At 42.9% G+C, this 17,344-nt stretch overlaps 1 protein-coding gene across 1 annotated transcript in view; it reads right to left on the reverse strand.

Moving 5' to 3' along the window:
- The window catches only part of plekhg2 (pleckstrin homology domain containing, family G (with RhoGef domain) member 2), a 45,069-nt gene extending 34,364 nt beyond the window's left edge, over window positions 1-10,705 (reverse strand). The window contains exon 1 of the mRNA XM_082955534.1: window positions 10,160-10,705. The gene's annotated coding sequence lies outside the window, so the exon portion shown is untranslated. The remainder of the gene's footprint in view (window positions 1-10,159) is intronic.
- Between the last annotated feature and the right edge of the window lie 6,639 nt (window positions 10,706-17,344).

The raw sequence follows: 17,344 nt of genomic DNA on the forward strand, positions 1-17,344 counted from the left end.
ATCAAACTTCCCTGCAATCTGTGTCAAGGATGTGACGAGAGAGAAATGGTCAACCTACTGAACAATTGAACGCACACACACAGACACACACACACAGACACACACACACACACACACACACACACACACACACACACACACACACACACACACACACACACACACACACACAGTACTCTTGAACATACAGTATGCGTGTGGGGAGGGGGGGGAGGGGGGCAACCTTGGGATGTTCAACAGTTAACACGGTCACAGAGGGGGTCAGTTTTGGAGGAAGGGTGGATGGGGGGTGCTACAAAAACAGAAATAAATACAGAGAGAGAGGGAGGGACGATGAGCGCTGGGGACCACAACAACGGGGGCGTGCGTCAGCGACAGGGAGGCTGCTCCATTGTCCATCCAGAGGCAGAGCGGGCAGTGGCCATTGTTAAAGGACCATCTGACCTTCATGTTCCCCCTGGTCAGAGAGGCCCAGCAGCCCATAGTGGGCCACAGCCCAGACTCTTCTCTCCTGCCACCTCCTTATTCTCCCAGACAACAAAGGGCTTCTTTTGTGTAAGGGAGGGAGTGGGGAGGGAGGGCTGGACAAGCCCCTGATCATAATGGAAAACGCTGGGTAGGGGGGGCGACACACACACTAACACACATACACAAACTCATACAGTCGCCCCCAGAAATATACACACAGGCACATACAATAAACTGAAAGTGTTTGGTCAAGAGAGGTACGAGTAGTAGTTTAAAGAGATCTGGTCCAGTGGCTGTGTTTAGGTTGCTGAATGTAGGGAACACGGTATGTGGTCTCCGTTGTACATGGTGCTGCCGTGCAGCAGTTGTTCTTTTGTTATCTCGGCGCTCAATTAATGAGCTGAACACTCAGTCGTCTCAACCACTAAATCAACACGTACTACGTGCCATTTCATAGCAGACACTTTATTTATGATCTGGACTGGTCACCTGAAGTTATTTGAAGCAGATGGACACAGTCGTGCTGCTGTGGCCAATGACGAACACTAAATGTGATTTGAGAAGATTTTAAATTGGGTGTGATGGACAGGCTTTCTATTTTGAGCTGGGTTGAATCAACATCTGTTGGCCTATGTAGGCCCGCTTTACAACTCTCAGAGGCTCCTCTGTCCAAAACTGAGAAGTTGCACTTCTGGTTAACTGCGTCAAGCAGCCGCTCCAACAAAATAACAGCTGTGTTCTTCAGTAATATGCTACATGTGAGCAATTACCAAGCAAACAATGTGGCGAAGTCACCAGGGAAAAGTTGGTGTAACTGTGACACTACTTGGCATGGGTGGGGTAGTTGACATCGACCTTGTGACGTCAGCAATCAGAGACAAGAGACTAAAATGATCCTGTGTTCTGTTCCTTTCTGGGATGTGTCATGATTGCACACAAAGGCCATCAATCCCCTAAAGAGCTTCCATAAGGGAGGAAGTAAATCCATCAAATTGGCCCGGGAAAGCTGTAACATCCAAAGTTTCTGGACCTCTATAAATGTGTCATCGGCTGTAGTAAAGAATGGGGCCGTAAAGAAAGGTAATGGGGAAGGCACTAGGATCCAAGAGGCAGTCAAACAACATGCCAGGAGGGAAATTCCATTTCTCTTCGTGCATGCACAGGACTAATTATAGACGCTGAGATGTACTGTAGAAGGGAATAAGTGTCTGTCTGTCTGTCTGTCTGTCTGTCTGTCTGTCTGTCTGTCTGTCTGTCTGTCTGTCTGTCTGTCTGTCTGTCTGTCTGTCTGTCTGTCTGTCTGTCTGTCTGTCTGTCTGGCACTGTATTGTATTGTATTGTATTGTATTGTATTGTATTGTATTGTACTGTAGGAGGTGATAACACAGTATGCTGTTTTAGCACTTTACCATAGACAGAAGGGGGGGGGGGGGTTAGTGGGCACAGAGGTGCCAGGAAAGGTGGAGAGGTGTCATACATAGTGCATGAAGTCAGGGAGGGAGAGACTGTATTGGGAGGGAGATGAGGAGGTATTGGGAGGGAGATTAAGAGGTATTGGGTGGGAGATGAAGAGGTATTGGGTGGGAGATGAAGAGGTATTGGGAGGGAGAATAAGAGGTATTGGGTGGGAGATGAAGAGGTATTGGGTGGGAGATGAAGAGGTATTGGGAGGGAGATGAAGAGGTATTGGGAGGGAGAATAAGAGGTATTGGGTGGGAGATGAAGAGGTATTGGGTGGGAGATGAAGAGGTATTGGGAGGGAGAATAAGAGGTATTGGGAGGGAGATGAAGAGGTATTGGGAGGGAGAATAAGAGGTATTGGGAGGGAGAATAAGAGGTATTGGGTGGGAGATGAAGAGGTATTGGGAGGGAGAATAAGAGGTATTGGGGAGGGAGAATAAGAGGTATTGGGTGGGAGATGAAGAGGTATTGGGAGGGAGATGAAGAGGTATTGGGAGGGAGATGGGGCTGAAAGTTGGAGTACTGTGGATGAAGGCATCACAAGAAATGAGTGGGGGCCATGGACCCATGGGAGGAGACATATTTATGTGTGTGCATGAGAGGGAGAGGAGGGATTGATGACTCATGGAAAACACTCCCAAGAGACAGTCTGGTCCTGAGTCACCAGACAGATAGAGGAACACATTCACAGCCACACACACCCACAATATACACACCTGTACATGTGAATAAAATCACATAACCACACACAGCTGCCTCTAAGAAAAAACGAAACGTCTCATCAAATCACAGTGAACACATCACTCACTCTCTCTCTCCCCCCTCCCCCTCTCTCTTTCCCTCTCTCTCTGTCTCTTTTTCTTGTGACATCTTCGAACCTGACAGCCCTTTGAAAAGCTTCCAGGCCACTGAGTGAGCTGTGAGGTCTGTCATATTGTGGTATCCCGTTCTCTCACTGTCGCCGCTAAAGCTCATTCTGAGTATCCCGTTCTCTCACTGTCGCCGCTAGAGCTCATTCTGAGTATCCCGTTCTCTCACTGTCGCCGCTAAAGCTCATTCTGAGTATCCCGTTCTCTCACTGTCGCCGCTAGAGCTCATTCTGAGTATCCCGTTCTCTCACTGTCGCCGCTAAAGCTCATTCTGAGTATCCCGTTCTCTCACTGTCGCCGCTAGAGCTCATTCTGAGTATCCCGTTCTCTCACTGTCGCCGCTAAAGCTCATTCTGAGTATCCCGTTCTCTCACTGTCGCCGCTAGAGCTCATTCTGAGTATCCCGTTCTCTCACTGTCGCCGCTAGAGCTCATTCTGAGTATCCCGTTCTCTCACTGTCGCCGCTAAAGCTCATTCTGAGTATCCCGTTCTCTCACTGTCGCCGCTAAAGATCATTCTGAGTATCCCGTTCTCTCACTGTCGCCGCTAAAGATCATTCTGAGTATCCCGTTCTCTCACTGTCGCCGCTAAAGCTCATTCTGGATATCCCGTTCTCTCATTGTCGCTGCTAAAGCTCATTCTGAGTATCCCGTTCTCTCACTGTCGCCGCTAAAGCTCATTCTGAACAGCATAGAGGAATATGGTAGTTCTTTCTCTGTCCCAACCAAATACTCTACTATTATTGTGCATTTAGGATTTAGAGAGTCCTAAAAAGTGACCGACAAATCATAGCCGAGTGTGTCAGCTCCAATGGACAAAACAAAGGAGTGTCAGACAGTCACAAAATACAGATCACCATATCTTGCAATTCAAAGAACATACTTTCATCATAGGCAGGTAAACCCACATAGACCAATGAGACACATAGACATACTGTATTTCTGTCTCCATACATCACTGATCTTATAAAAATCTAGAGACCAAAGCCAAGACTACATTGTTGTGTGCAGGTTTCTGGCTGTGCTGTATATTCAAATGTGCCCTGCTGGTATTGGCTAGCTCGCTCTTTACTTCTGCTGGGGGACCCATTTGTACAGAGCTGGGAAGCTCATCAGTCCAAATTCCTCCAGGAGGAAATGGGGATTAAGCCTATTCCCTCTGAGCATTTTGGGCAAGGGGGTTCACACTCCTGAAGTTAGGGGGTTAGGGGGAACGTAGAGAGGACAAGTTGCTGAAAGAGAGGGGGCTGTTTCTATTACAAAAAGGATGGAACTGGGCTGAGGAAGGAACGGAATGCCAGCTTTCAAAGCAAACAGGACTTAACGGCATTTAAGCTCCAGACTGCATCGGCCTGAACACTCAGGGCAGAGAGGGAGGGTTTGGGTCGCATCCTGTTGCTCCGTTCAGATTCCATGACCAATTCCTATTTCCATTCTTCCATTTGATATGGTCCAAAAAGCCAGACAATACCCTTTCTCCCCCAAGACTCCAGCTTCAGTCCAGCTCCTAAGGTTATGTATAAGGTCACGCTACACGGCCATGTTCAAAATACAGTGCATTAGGAAAGTATTCAGACCCCTTTCCTTTACCCACATGTTGTTACGTTACAGCCTTATTCTAAAATGGTGTAAATAAAAAAATGTTCTCATCAATCTACAAACAATACCCCATAATGACAAAGTGAATACAGTTTTTTTGAAATTTTTGCAAATATATTAAAAATAGAAAAGAGAAATACCTTTTTACATAAGTATTCAAACCCTTTGCTCTGAGACTTGAAATTGAGCTCAGGTGCATCCTGTTTCTATTGATCATCCTTGAGATGTTTTACAACTTGATTGGAGTCCACCTGTGGTAAATTCAATTGATTGGACATGATTTGGAAAGGCACACACCTGTCTATATAAGGTTCCACAGTTGACAGTGAATGTCAGAGCAAAAACCAAGCCATGAGGTCAAAAGGAATTGTCCTTAGAGCTCCGAGACAGGATTGTGTCGAAGCACAGATCTGGGGAAGGGTACCAAAATGTCTGCAGAATTGAAGGTCCCCAAGGACACAGTGGCCTCCATCATTCTTATTGGACAGAGTTTGGAACCACCAAAACTCTTCCTAGAGCTGGCAGCCAGGCCAAACTGTGCAATCGGGGGAGAAGGGCCTTGGTCAGGGAGTTGACCAAGAACCCAATGGTCACTGTAACAGAGCTCCAGAGTTCCCGTGTGGAGATGGGAGAACCTTCCAGAAGGACAACCATCTCTGCAGCAGTCCACCAATCAGGCCTTTATGGTAGAGTGGCCAGACGGAAGCCACTCCTCAGTAAAAGGCTCGACAGCCCGCTTGGAGTTTGCCAAAAGGCACCTAAAAGACTCTCAGACCATGAAAAACAAGATTCTCTGGTCTGATGAAACCAAGATTGAACTCTTTGGCCTTCATGTTAAGCGTCACATCTGGAGGAAACCTGGCACCATACCTATGGTGTAGCATGGTGCTGGCAGTAGCATGGTACTGGCAGCATCATGCTGTGGGGATGGTTTTTACCATCAGGGACTGGGAGACTAGTCAGGATCGAGGGAAAGATGAACGGAGCAAAGTACAGAGAGATCCTTGATGAAAACCTGCTCCAAAGTGCTCAGGACCTCAGACTGGGGCGAAGGTTCACCTTCTAACAGGACAATGACCTTAAGAACACAACCAAGACAACGCAGGAGTGGTTTCGGGACAAGTCTCTGAATGTACTTGAGTGGCCCAGCCAGAGCCCGGACCTGAACCCGATCTAACATCTCTGGAGAGATCTGAAAATAGCTGTGCCACGACGCTCCCCATCCAACCTGACAGAGCTTGAGAGGATCTGCAGAGGATCTGCAGAGAAGAGTGTGCCAAGCTTGTAGCGTCATACCTAAGAAAACTCAAGGCTGTAATCGCTGCCAAAGGTGCTTTAACAAAGCACTGAGTAAAGGGTCTGAATATTTATGTTAATGTGATATATATATATATATATATATATATATATTTATTTTTTTTTTTTTTTTTTGTATTTTATTTTTTTTTTGCAAAAAAAATCAAAAAACATGTTTTTGCTTTTTCATTATGGGGTATTGTGTGTAGATTGATCAGTAAAAAAAACGAACAATTTAATCAATTTTAGAATAAGGCTGTAATGTAATAAAATGTGGAAAAAGTCAAGGGGTCTGAATACTTTCCGAATGCGTTGTAAGTAAGAGACAGAAAAAACACAGTTGTGAAAAACGTTTGTGTTGGAGGGATTGACAAACGATAATTAGGAATTACACGTTTGGAAATCCTCCAACAAAGATCTTCAGAAGGCTTGTCAAAGAAGACAAGGAATTCTAATTCAGTTCAGTCCAATGCCAGTGAGTAATCTGTGTTTGCTATTGAAAAGGTGCATACGCACACAACATGTTTGCAGGGGAAATCTTGCCCGTTTATATTGGCAGTGAGTGACATTGAAGGATGTTCTCTGAAAATAGCTCCAACCAGTTGATCCTCGCTTAAAACCTGGCTGAGATTAATTCATTCAGGTTTACTATAAATATACACAAGGATGACTGTGGTTGTTTCAGATTAAAGTATTACTACACTTATTCAATCCTCACTCTCTTTTCCTGCCATGATAGGGATCTCTCCCATGACTAATAAGGGGTGTTCAATCATATAATTAGGCATTAGAATACTAGAATGGACATGAACCTTCTTATGATGGTCCAACGGTCAGCCATGTTGGTCAGAGCCATGTTGGTCAGGGAGTTAGTTTGCCAGTGCTGTGATAAGATATTGTGTAAAACAATGAATGTGAAAAAATGTCTGCACTGTATGTGTGTTAGCTAGCTAGCCTGTCCGTTTTAGAGGAATTATTCCATACATTCTTCAAATGAACTGCCAATATGCCAACATTCTATTCAAACAACGCAGTCAATCTCTACAGCCATACACTGGCTCAATTCGGTTACGATGGGACTTAGAGAAGTTGTAAATGTAACAAGTAATGATATTGTATCATATAATAGCACTCACAACTTTCCGAGAAAACAAAATCTGAGACATTTATGGTCTGTTTACGTAAGGGATAATCAACTGGCGGCCATGCACTCTATGCAAAATGATGAACTACATGGAAGGTGTATTCAACAACTTGCTAGCGGATTTGGAACTAATCTTCCAAGGAGTTGCATTATTTTCCAGAGAACGGATAGAGCGCCAAGTTGATTATCCCTTTTAAACCATTGCTATAATTTAACACATGTCAACGCTAGAAATGTGTTAATTTGCTGGTAGAAATGTGTTCAACATCCACTGAAGTAGATAGCAAGTTTACTAGACAGCTAAAGTAGTTGCCTTGGTAACCAAACAAACAGACATGCATGTTTAGCTAACCAAACTATCTGTCCTAGTTCACTATTATGAAAATCGAATACAACAATGCCAATAATGTTTTTAAAAGCAGCTCAAACAAAGAACATGTACAATACGAATGAACTAAAGCCATTGAATTCAATCAGAAACAAGTACCCACAATGCCATACTATAAATATATTGTAGAGGCTATTTATACAGAAAATGTGTTGAAAAAAAAACAACTGTATACCTTTTATTTATAATTACAGTTGAAGTCAGAAGTTTACATACACCTTAGCCAAATACATTTAAACTCAGTTTTTCACAATTCCTGACATTTAATCCTAGTAAAAATTCCCTGTTTTAGGTCAGTTAGGATCACCACTTTATTTTAAGAATGAGAAATGTCAGAATATTAGTAGAGAGAATGATTTATTTCAGCTTTTATTTCATTCATCACATTCCCAGTGGGTCAGAACTTTACATACACTCAATTAGTATTTGGTAGCATTGCTTTTAAATTGTTGAACTTGGGCCAAACGTTTCGGGTAGCCTTCCACAAGCTTCCCACAATAAGTTGGGTGAATTTTGTCCCATTCCTCCTGACAAAGCTGGTGTAACTGAGTCAGGTTTGTAGGCCTCCTTGCTCGCACATGCTTTTTCAGTTCTGCCCATAAATGTTCTATGGGATTGAGGTCAGGGCTTTGTGATAGCCACTCCAATACCTTGACTTTGTTGTCCTTAAGCCATTTTGCCACAACTTTGGAAGTATGCTTGGGGTCATTATCCATTTCCAAGACGCATTTCCGACCAAGCTTCAACTTCCTGACTGATGTCTTGAGATGTTGCTTCAATGTATCCACATCATTTTCCCTCCTCCTGATGCCATCTATTTTGTGAAGTGCACCAGTCCCTCCTGCAGCAAAGCACCCCCACAACATGATGCTGTCACCCCCGTGCTTCATGGTTGGGATGTTGATATTCTGCTTGCAAGCCTCCCCCTTTTTCCTCCAAACATAACCATGGTCATTATGGCCAAACAGTTCTATTTTTGTTTCATCAGACCAGAGGATATTTCTCCAAAAAGTACAATCTTTGTCCCCATGTGCAGTTGCAAACCGTAGTCTGGCTTCTTTTATGGCAGTTTTGGAGCAGTGGCTTCTTCCTTGCTGAGCGGCCTTTCAGGTTATGTCGATATAGGACTCGTTTTACTGTGGATATAGATACTTTGTACCTGTTTCCTCCAGCATCATCACAAGGTCCTTTGCTGTTATTCTGGGATTTATTTGCACTTTTGGCACCAAAGTAGGTTCATCTCTAGGAGACAGAACACGTGTCCTTCCTGAGCGGTATGACGGCTGCGTTGTCCCATGGTGTTTATACTTGCGTACTATTGTTTGTACAGATGAATGTGGTACCTTCAGGGGTTTGGAAATTGCTCCCAAAGATGAACCAGACAGGTGGAGGTCTACCATTTTCTTCTGAGGTCTTGGCTGATTTCTTTTGATTTCCCCATGATGTCAAGCAAAGAGGCACTGAGTTTGAAGGTAGGCCTTGAAATACATCCATAGGTACACCTCAAATTGACTCAAATGATGTCAATTAGCCTATCAGAAACCTCTAAAGCCATGACATCATTTTCTGGAGTTTCTCAAGCTGTTTAAAAGCACAGTCAAGTTAGTGTATGTAAACTTCTGACCCACTGGAATTGTGATACAGTGAATTATAAGTGAAATGATCTGTCTGTAAACAATTGTTGGAAAAATGACTTGTGTCATGCACAAAGTAGATGTCCTAACCGACTTGCCAAAACTATAGTTTGTTAACAAGAAATTTGTTGAGTGGTTGAAAAACGAATTTTAATGACTCCAATGTAAGTGTATGTAAACTTCCGACTTCAACTGTATATGACAATATTTTGGATTGACTATAATTCTATTACACCAATTCTGATACATCACATGCCTTACTTTTATTTTCCTGCATAAGTAAAAGCAGGAAATGCATCACCTATGCCTCTACTGACATTCATTTGCAATTAGATGGCTGCCATTTTTGCCCCATTATGGCATTTTGAGGGATTATGACATAGCCCCTCTAGTAATCTAATAAAGTCTTCATGGCTTTAATTAAGATCGTAAGGGATCATGAGATGTTTCATTTGTCCACTCTGGATAGATGACATTCCAGTTGATTTGCTGGAGAACTTCATGTTGGTTGAGCAAGAAGGCACCTCCTGAGCGACTTTAAGGATCATTTCCATTTAAAGTTATTTTTAGTCCAGGACTATAGGCTTAATCTCTGTCCAGGAAACCAGACCAAAAAGTCCGCAATGAGAACATTGTTTCAGCATCTCTGAGTGAGATCTTGGACATTTTCCTGCATGCAGTACTCTAGGCTAAAGTGCGGTTTTGGCAAAAGGGCGGGGGGCAGGCAATCAAAACCGGCAAGAAAGACTCAATTAAACACTTGAAATTGTGGTGAAGATTATGGTGAACAGCTTCAGAAATGTTACTGTGGCCAAAAAAAAAGTATTTTTTATTAAACTGTGGGTTTTTGATCACGTCTCTGCGCACTAATTAGAATATGCTACCAATGACTCAATGCCCGGTATTCAGTCAGATGAATTAGTTTTGTTTGACATGCTCAGACAGTTTGTTATTATTACACCAGTAAATCATATATATGATCAGTAACACCCTATACTGTACTGTCTGTGTCTTATCTGCTATACAAAGGCTATCCTAATTCACTTTGAGGCAGACAAACACGTGGCATTAATAACATGAAACAATAGGCATTTTATAGCCTAATGTATGTAGATTGAGGGGATAGTTACTAATAACATACATAAATACATAAAACAGAGAAACAAAAAACATAAACATATTTTTATCAAAGGCTTGTCCAGCGGCGTTAAACATGCGATGTTGTCATCCAGTGGTGAAACTAAATAAATCACTTGGCATTATCATCTAATAATGCATTATTATAGAGAGCATAAACTTACCTTTACAGGTGTGTGGAGAGGAGACATGAAAACCTATGCCGCTGTGCTGCTGTCTTGATCAGTGTTCCTCTTCCCACCGCGGTCCGATAAACTCCTTTGACTGAACCTGTACTTTGTCACTCCGCTATGTTGTTGATTTATCACACAGTCCGGACGCTTTGGGTGGATAACGCGTTTCCCTGAAGGAAAACAGTTTTATTTCGGTGTCTTCCGCACACAGGAGCTCCAAAAAACGAGAAATTAAACTCCGCTTTCAATTCTTGGTCTTCGCCCTTCTTGGCACATGCCTCGCTTGCTGCTTGATGCCAAGAACCATCCCCTTTGGCTTGAATCACTGCTTCACCTGATGGATCATCCCCACAAAGTAACGGTTTCACATCAATTGTATGACAACCCCGGGAAAATGTGGCACATCAATGTAGCTCAAGGTCTCCTCAACATATATCACCCAGCACTAGTGAAAGTGAAGGGGCATGATGAAAGTACACCGAGCCGAGGAAAAGTCCGATTTCCCACCGTCTCTGAAAACTCAAGCACATATATGGTTTTCCTTTCGTTCCTCCTTGAAAAGCCGTCGCGAACGTCTCTAATTGCCAAAACTACATTACAGATACACTAATAGTATTATAGTAAGTGACTAATGGTAGGCCTGTGTGCATAGCCGCGGGAATTAGGGGTGCTGAGGGTGCTGCAGCACCCCCTGATACATCACATTACAAAAATTATGAATATAACAAAAACAAAATCCCCACTAAATTAGAAAAACACTCAGCATCAATTTTTTAAAGTTTTTAAAGTTTTTTTAGAGATACGCAAGACAACATTTTTAATTAGTCGAAATTTCGAGATACATAAGTCTAAATGTTTAGGTACTACGTCAGCATTTTGAGATAGTATGTAAAATGTTCGACAGTAGATCACACATGTTTCTTAATTTGTAACATTATGTGGTGGTTTCAGAGGTGGCATACCAGAGTGGTGGAGGGGACGGAGGAGTGTGTTTCTGGGGCCAAGAGATTTTCCTGATCTTGTAGGCTAACCGAACCAGGTAAAACTCTGGGCCCTAGTTGAAGGGTATGACATACATATAACATAATAGAGTACATAACATACATATAGGACATGTTTCTTCATTTGTAGCGTTATGTGGGGGCTGGCGAGCTGGCATATGCCCCAACACTTTTAATTTGGTTTAATACAAAATATTGATGCAAAAGCATTGAAAATACGGACAAAGTACTGTTGTTTAGGCTGATTTGCAACTTGTGCACAATTAATATGTGCTTCATTATGATCAACTGCCATCTGATCAAAAGTGTTGAGGCAAATGGCAGTTCGCCACACGTTTACCTGCTGTGCGTATCTCTGCAATGTGGATAGATGAAAATCGACACATAATGCTACAACAAATGAAGAAACATATCCTGTACGTTATACTATCTCAAAATTATTTTGGAAACTTCAAGTTTGTATCTCAAATTTTCAAGTTAGTATCTCTAAATTTTGACTTAGTATCTAAAAATTCAGAGATAGTGTCCAAAATGTTGAGATAGTATTGACATTTAAAAATTATTGGGGTGGCGGGAATGGGCTTGAATAAGTTCCAGTAGTTAACTACCACTGCTATATAGCAAAAAAAATAACTTAACTACTGAAACCACTACCAAGATTTGAATTGAGTTCAACTACCACCAAAGTACTGCAAAATGTAGTTAAATTACTAGCTGAACTACATGTAGTTCACTACTTCCCAACACTGGCAAATTTCTATCTATCCACGTTGCAGAAATCAGCACAGCAGGGCCGCCGGCCTGTGACAAGCTGGCATTTGCACCAACACTCCTGACATAACCAGAGAAAACTGCTGATGCACAACCAAATTTTGAAATTACACATGGTCTATTGTAATATTTCTACTCTCAATAGTAAGTCGAGACCCCGACTGAGTTCAATTTCTTTCTATAAACTGTATATATATATATATTTATTGAGTTACAGTTCATATGAGGAAATCAGTCAATTGAAATAAATAAATTAGGCCCTAATCTATAGATTTCACCTGACTGGGAATACAGATATGCATCTGTTGGTCACAGATACACAAAAATATAAATGCAACATGTAAACTGTTGGTCCCATGTTTCATGAGCTGAAATAAAAGATCCCATAATTGTTCCATAAGCACAAAAAGCTGATTTCTCTCAAATTTGTTTACATCCCTTTGAGTGAGGATTTCCGCTTTGCCAAGATAATCCATCCACCTGGCAGGTGTGGCATGATCACATGATCATTACACAGGTGCACCTTGTGCCACAGATGTCACAGATGTCTCAAGGTTTGAGGGAGCGTACAATTGGCATGCTGACTGCAGGAATGTCCACCAGAGCTGTTACCAGATAATTTTATGTTAATTTCTCTACCATAAGCCATTTTAGAGAATTTGGCAGTACGTCCAACCCGGCCTCACAGCCACCGACCATGTATACGCCATTGTGTGGGTGAGCGGTTTGCTGATGTCAACGTTGTGAACAGACTGCCCCATGGTGGCGGTGGGGTTATGGTATGGGCAGGCATGAGCTACGGACAACGAACACTTTTAAATTTCATCGATGGCAATTTGAATGCACAGAAATATCATGACGAGATCCGGAGGCCCATTGTGAGGCACATTTGTTATTAAGGTACAGTGTATTTCATTGTATATTTTGGGTTGGGGGCCCCCTACCGGCCCTGGGTGGTAAGGACTGTGTGGCGGTAATAACAGGGTAATGTTAAATTGCATTAGTGGGTGGAAATGGATATCTACTGTCACGTTCGTCGTAGGAAGGAGACCAAAGCGCAGCGTGGGTATCGTTCCACATCTTTTAATTTAATGTGAAACTTTGCAAAATAAACAATAAACTACAAACAAAACACAAACCGTGACAAAAGAGGTGCAACATGCACTAACTCCAAATAATCTCCCACAAACACAGGTGGGAAAAACAACTACTTAAATATGATCCCCAATTAGAGACAACGATGACCTCTAATTGGGGATCATACAAAAATCCCAACATAGAAAAAATAATCTAGAACCAAAACAACATAGAACTAAATAAACTAGATAAACCCCCCCCAGTCACGCCCTGATCTACTCTACCATAGAAAATAAGAGCTCTCTATGGTCAGGACGTGACATCTACAATATCATTGATTGCTATAAAGACAGTAAAATACTGTATCATTGGATAAGCAGTATTGAGCAGGGGTATACCCATTTTATACAAAAGTTATACAAAAAGTTGCTACTTTCTGATGGCAATAACCTAGAAATTGTCGTAACAGACACATTTTGTTTTAGTAATGAGTGTTTGTAATGACAATTTGCACCATTTTGGGATTTGACTGCCAGGTAGTAAGGTTTACTTGGTTAACATGATCAGCTGTCATTTGATAGGTGGAAATATAATATCATACACTCTCCTTGTCATGTCCTTGTTCTCCTCAATCACTTACCAGTTTGTGTTTGAATTAATAATTTTGTTCAGAGTGATGGTCATGACGCAATACTGTGAGACGACAGTATTTTTTAAAAAGAAAGTAACAAACGCCTTATGCACATCAAATATTTATACAGTATTTTTGTAAACAGGTGCATTACATATTTTCAAATTATCAGAATTTTTCTAAGTGTAATATATAACAGAATATTAAAAGTCTAGTTGTGAGACAAGGCAAAAACATTGAAATGCAGGCACTGTCACGTCCTGACCATAGTAAATTGTTATTTTCTATGGTAGAGTAGGTCAGGGCGTGACAGGGGGTGTTTGTCTGTTTTTGTATTTCTATGTTCAGTTTCTATGTTTTGTATTTCTTTGTGTTGAGCCGAGTATGGTTCCTAACCAGAGGCAGCTGTCTATCGTTGTCTCTGATTAGGAACCATACTTAGGCAGCCTGTTTCCCCTTTGGGTTTTGTGGGTAGTTGTTTTCTGTTTTGTTCCTTGTAACCTGACGGAACTGTTGACGGTCGTTTTTGTTGTTTAGATTTAGTGTTTTCATTAAAGTAAAATATGAGCACTTTACACGCTGCGCCTTGGTCCCCTTTGTACGACCCTCGTTACAGAACTACCCACCATGACTGGATCAAGCGGCGTGCCCAGGCAGAGATGGACACCTGGTCACACATGGAATGGATAGAGAGGAGAAACTGGACTTGGGGGCAAGTCATTGACAGGTATCGGAGCCTACCGGGGAGGAACGAGAGGCAGCCCCCAAATATTTTGGGGTGGGCACACGGGTAGTTTGGCTGGGCCAAGGGTGAGCCCTGAGCCAACTCCCCGTGCTTATTGTGGTGAGCATGTGCCTGCCTCTCGCACTCTCTCTCCGGAACGCCTCAATAGCCCAGTAAGGCCGGTGCCTGCTTTGAGCACTCGGTCCTCAGTGTGTCTCCCCAGTCCGGTGAGACCGGTTCCAGCTCCCCGTAGGAAGCCTCCAGTGATGATCAAGGGTCCGAAGCCTCCAGTGATAAGCCATGGCACGAAGCCTCCAGTGATGATCCATGGCCCGGAGCCTGTAGGGATGATCCATGGCACGAAGCCTCTCGTGATAATCCATGGCCCGGAGCCTCCAGTGATGATCCATGGCACAAAGCCTCCAGTGATGATCCATGGCACAAAGCCTCCAGTGATGATCCATGGCGCGGAACCAGTAGTGATAATCCATGGCACGGAGCCTGCAGCGAAGGTCCCCAGTCCGGAACCTACAGAGACGCTCTTCAGTCCAGAGCCTCCAGCGACGCTCCTTAGCAGGGAACCTCCAGCGACGCTCCTCAGCCCGGAGCCTCCAGCGACGCTCCTCAGCCCGGAGCCTCCAGCGACGCTCCTCAGCCCGGAGACTCCAGCAACGCTCCCCAGTCCGGAGCCTCCAGCGACGCTCCCCAGTCCGGAGCCTCCAGCGGCGGGGAGTCCGCACCTTTTGGGGGGGGGGGGGGGGGGTACTGTCACGCCCTGACCTGAGAGAGAGGGTTTGTTTCTCTATGTGGTTAGGTCAGGGTGTGGGGTGGGGTGGGGTGGGCATTCTATGTGTTGTATTTCTTTGTGTTGGGCCGAGTATGGTTCCTAACCAGAGGCAGCTGTCTATCGTTGTCTCTGATTAGGAACCATACTTAGGCAGCCTGTTTTTCCTTTGGGTTTTGTGGGTAGTTGTTTTCTGTTTTGTTCCTTGTAACCTGACGGAACTGTTGACGGTCGTTTTTGTTGTTTTGATTTAGTGTTTTCATTAAAGTAAAATATGAGCACTTCACACGCTGCGCCTTGGTCCCCTTTATACGACGCCCGTTACAGGCATTATATGCTTTACAAAATGAACACTAAATCAAAATTTAAAGCTGAAATATTATGCTTAAAATTATTTCAGTGTCTACTTTATATACAGTATGTAAAAAAAAAAATCCTGATATTTTATAGTTGCGAAATCCTCCTAATTTGGTGTGAGTCAGACATAGCAACATAAACTAGGTGAAACGATGTGAGTCCTCATAGACTGGGGCTCCCATAGTCAACTGATGTACTCCGACATCTGCACAGGTATTTCATTACCAACAACACAGAAGGTTGTCTTGGACATGTCAGGAAACCATTTGGGTGTTCACCTAGTAAACATGATATGGATACAATAAAAATGTATAGTGGGGCATGGCCTATAAAAACAGTATAATTTATTCCTTTGAATTCATTTGACTTCTGTCATTATAGGAGCACTTGACATTAAGTTGTTCTTATAGCCTAACCGTACTTACACAGTACTAACAGCAGTCACTGTTTTGTATTGACTTACAGTACTTTGTCATTTTACTGTACTTGTCTTTACTCCTATATAATAAAGAAGTGACCAATAAACAGCTGTGTAAAAAAAAAACTCTGAAAATGAATTGTCTATCATATGAGCTTTTTTTCTACATGAGAATTTGAACACATCTGAAATGCCCCCATAGACTAAATTGCCTCATATTCCTAAATTGCCATGATTTATTTAAATCAATAGCGTGCAGTTTAGCAGCACAACCCACATTTGTATTGTACTACAAATATTCATTCCCAGACCTGGGGTCTGCTCTAGCAGTGCTGATGAAGGGTACAGAAACCATGCATTCTGAGACTTAAGTTGTTTTGACATCCAGAGCCAAGCCACTGTTGTTGTGTATGCACATGCACAGAACTACACGCTCATTGGACTTCTTTACGGATCTCCAATGAAACATTGTGATACTAAAGGCCCACATTTTTTAGGTCCATATTTGCACTTTAATAGGCTGTTGTCAAACAAAAGTGCACACTCTGTCGTAGTGAAGACTGTATGTGCTTAGACGCTCAAGCCCAACATACACATTCAGTCACACACAACTGAACACAAACACATGCAATGCCCAGAGACCCACTAAGTGCATAACGAGAGTGTGGGGAGAAAGAGTAGAAGAGGGGAAGCATGAGACATTCCAAAGGCACATATGACCCTGACACAAACAAACACCATCCCTGCTTTCAAAAGGAGCAGAGTTACCAGGTGTTTTCCAGTCTGCATGGGCACAAGGTTTATTTTGGGAAGATAAACAGAAATGTCATGTTTGCGCCGTTCATGTGAGTCTTTTGTGCCACAGTGAGAAATTCTTGAGTCCCATTTTCTCTGCTAACAATCAATTCAAACCAGGAGCCAGCAAACACGGTGGAGTGGATACCCATGCTGGGGGTCACAGAATGTCAAAGGGTCACCGTGCTTTGTCAATAAATGAAGCACAGCACTGACTACTTTAGTTCCACATGATGACCATATTCTATGCTCCTTGATCTGTTACGTCATCAAATCCCGTCTTTGATTTACTATTGCTATATCAAGAATCATATACTTTTTCATTGATAATAATCACACATTCCCATATCATTATTGTTGAAGGCCCAGCAGGTCACATTGACGCATCCAACCCGGTCTGACTCTGACAACCAGACGGAATTTGCAGCAGACAACTAAAAACTCTAAGTGATTCTACAGATCATTCTGGAGTTCAGATACAGCTGAACATAATGCCATCCCATGATGCTCCACTCCAGTGCATCTTGGGCAGAAACAGAAAGATAGCAGGAAGCTGGGCCAGAGGGGGTCTGCAGATGTCTTGATGGGCGACTGGCGTTTTAGCCATGCAGAGGCTTT

Source organism: Salmo salar, chromosome 09 (genome assembly GCF_965601325.2).
Source record: "Salmo salar chromosome 09, fSalSal1, whole genome shotgun sequence".
Lineage (NCBI taxonomy): Eukaryota > Metazoa > Chordata > Actinopteri > Salmoniformes > Salmonidae > Salmo > Salmo salar.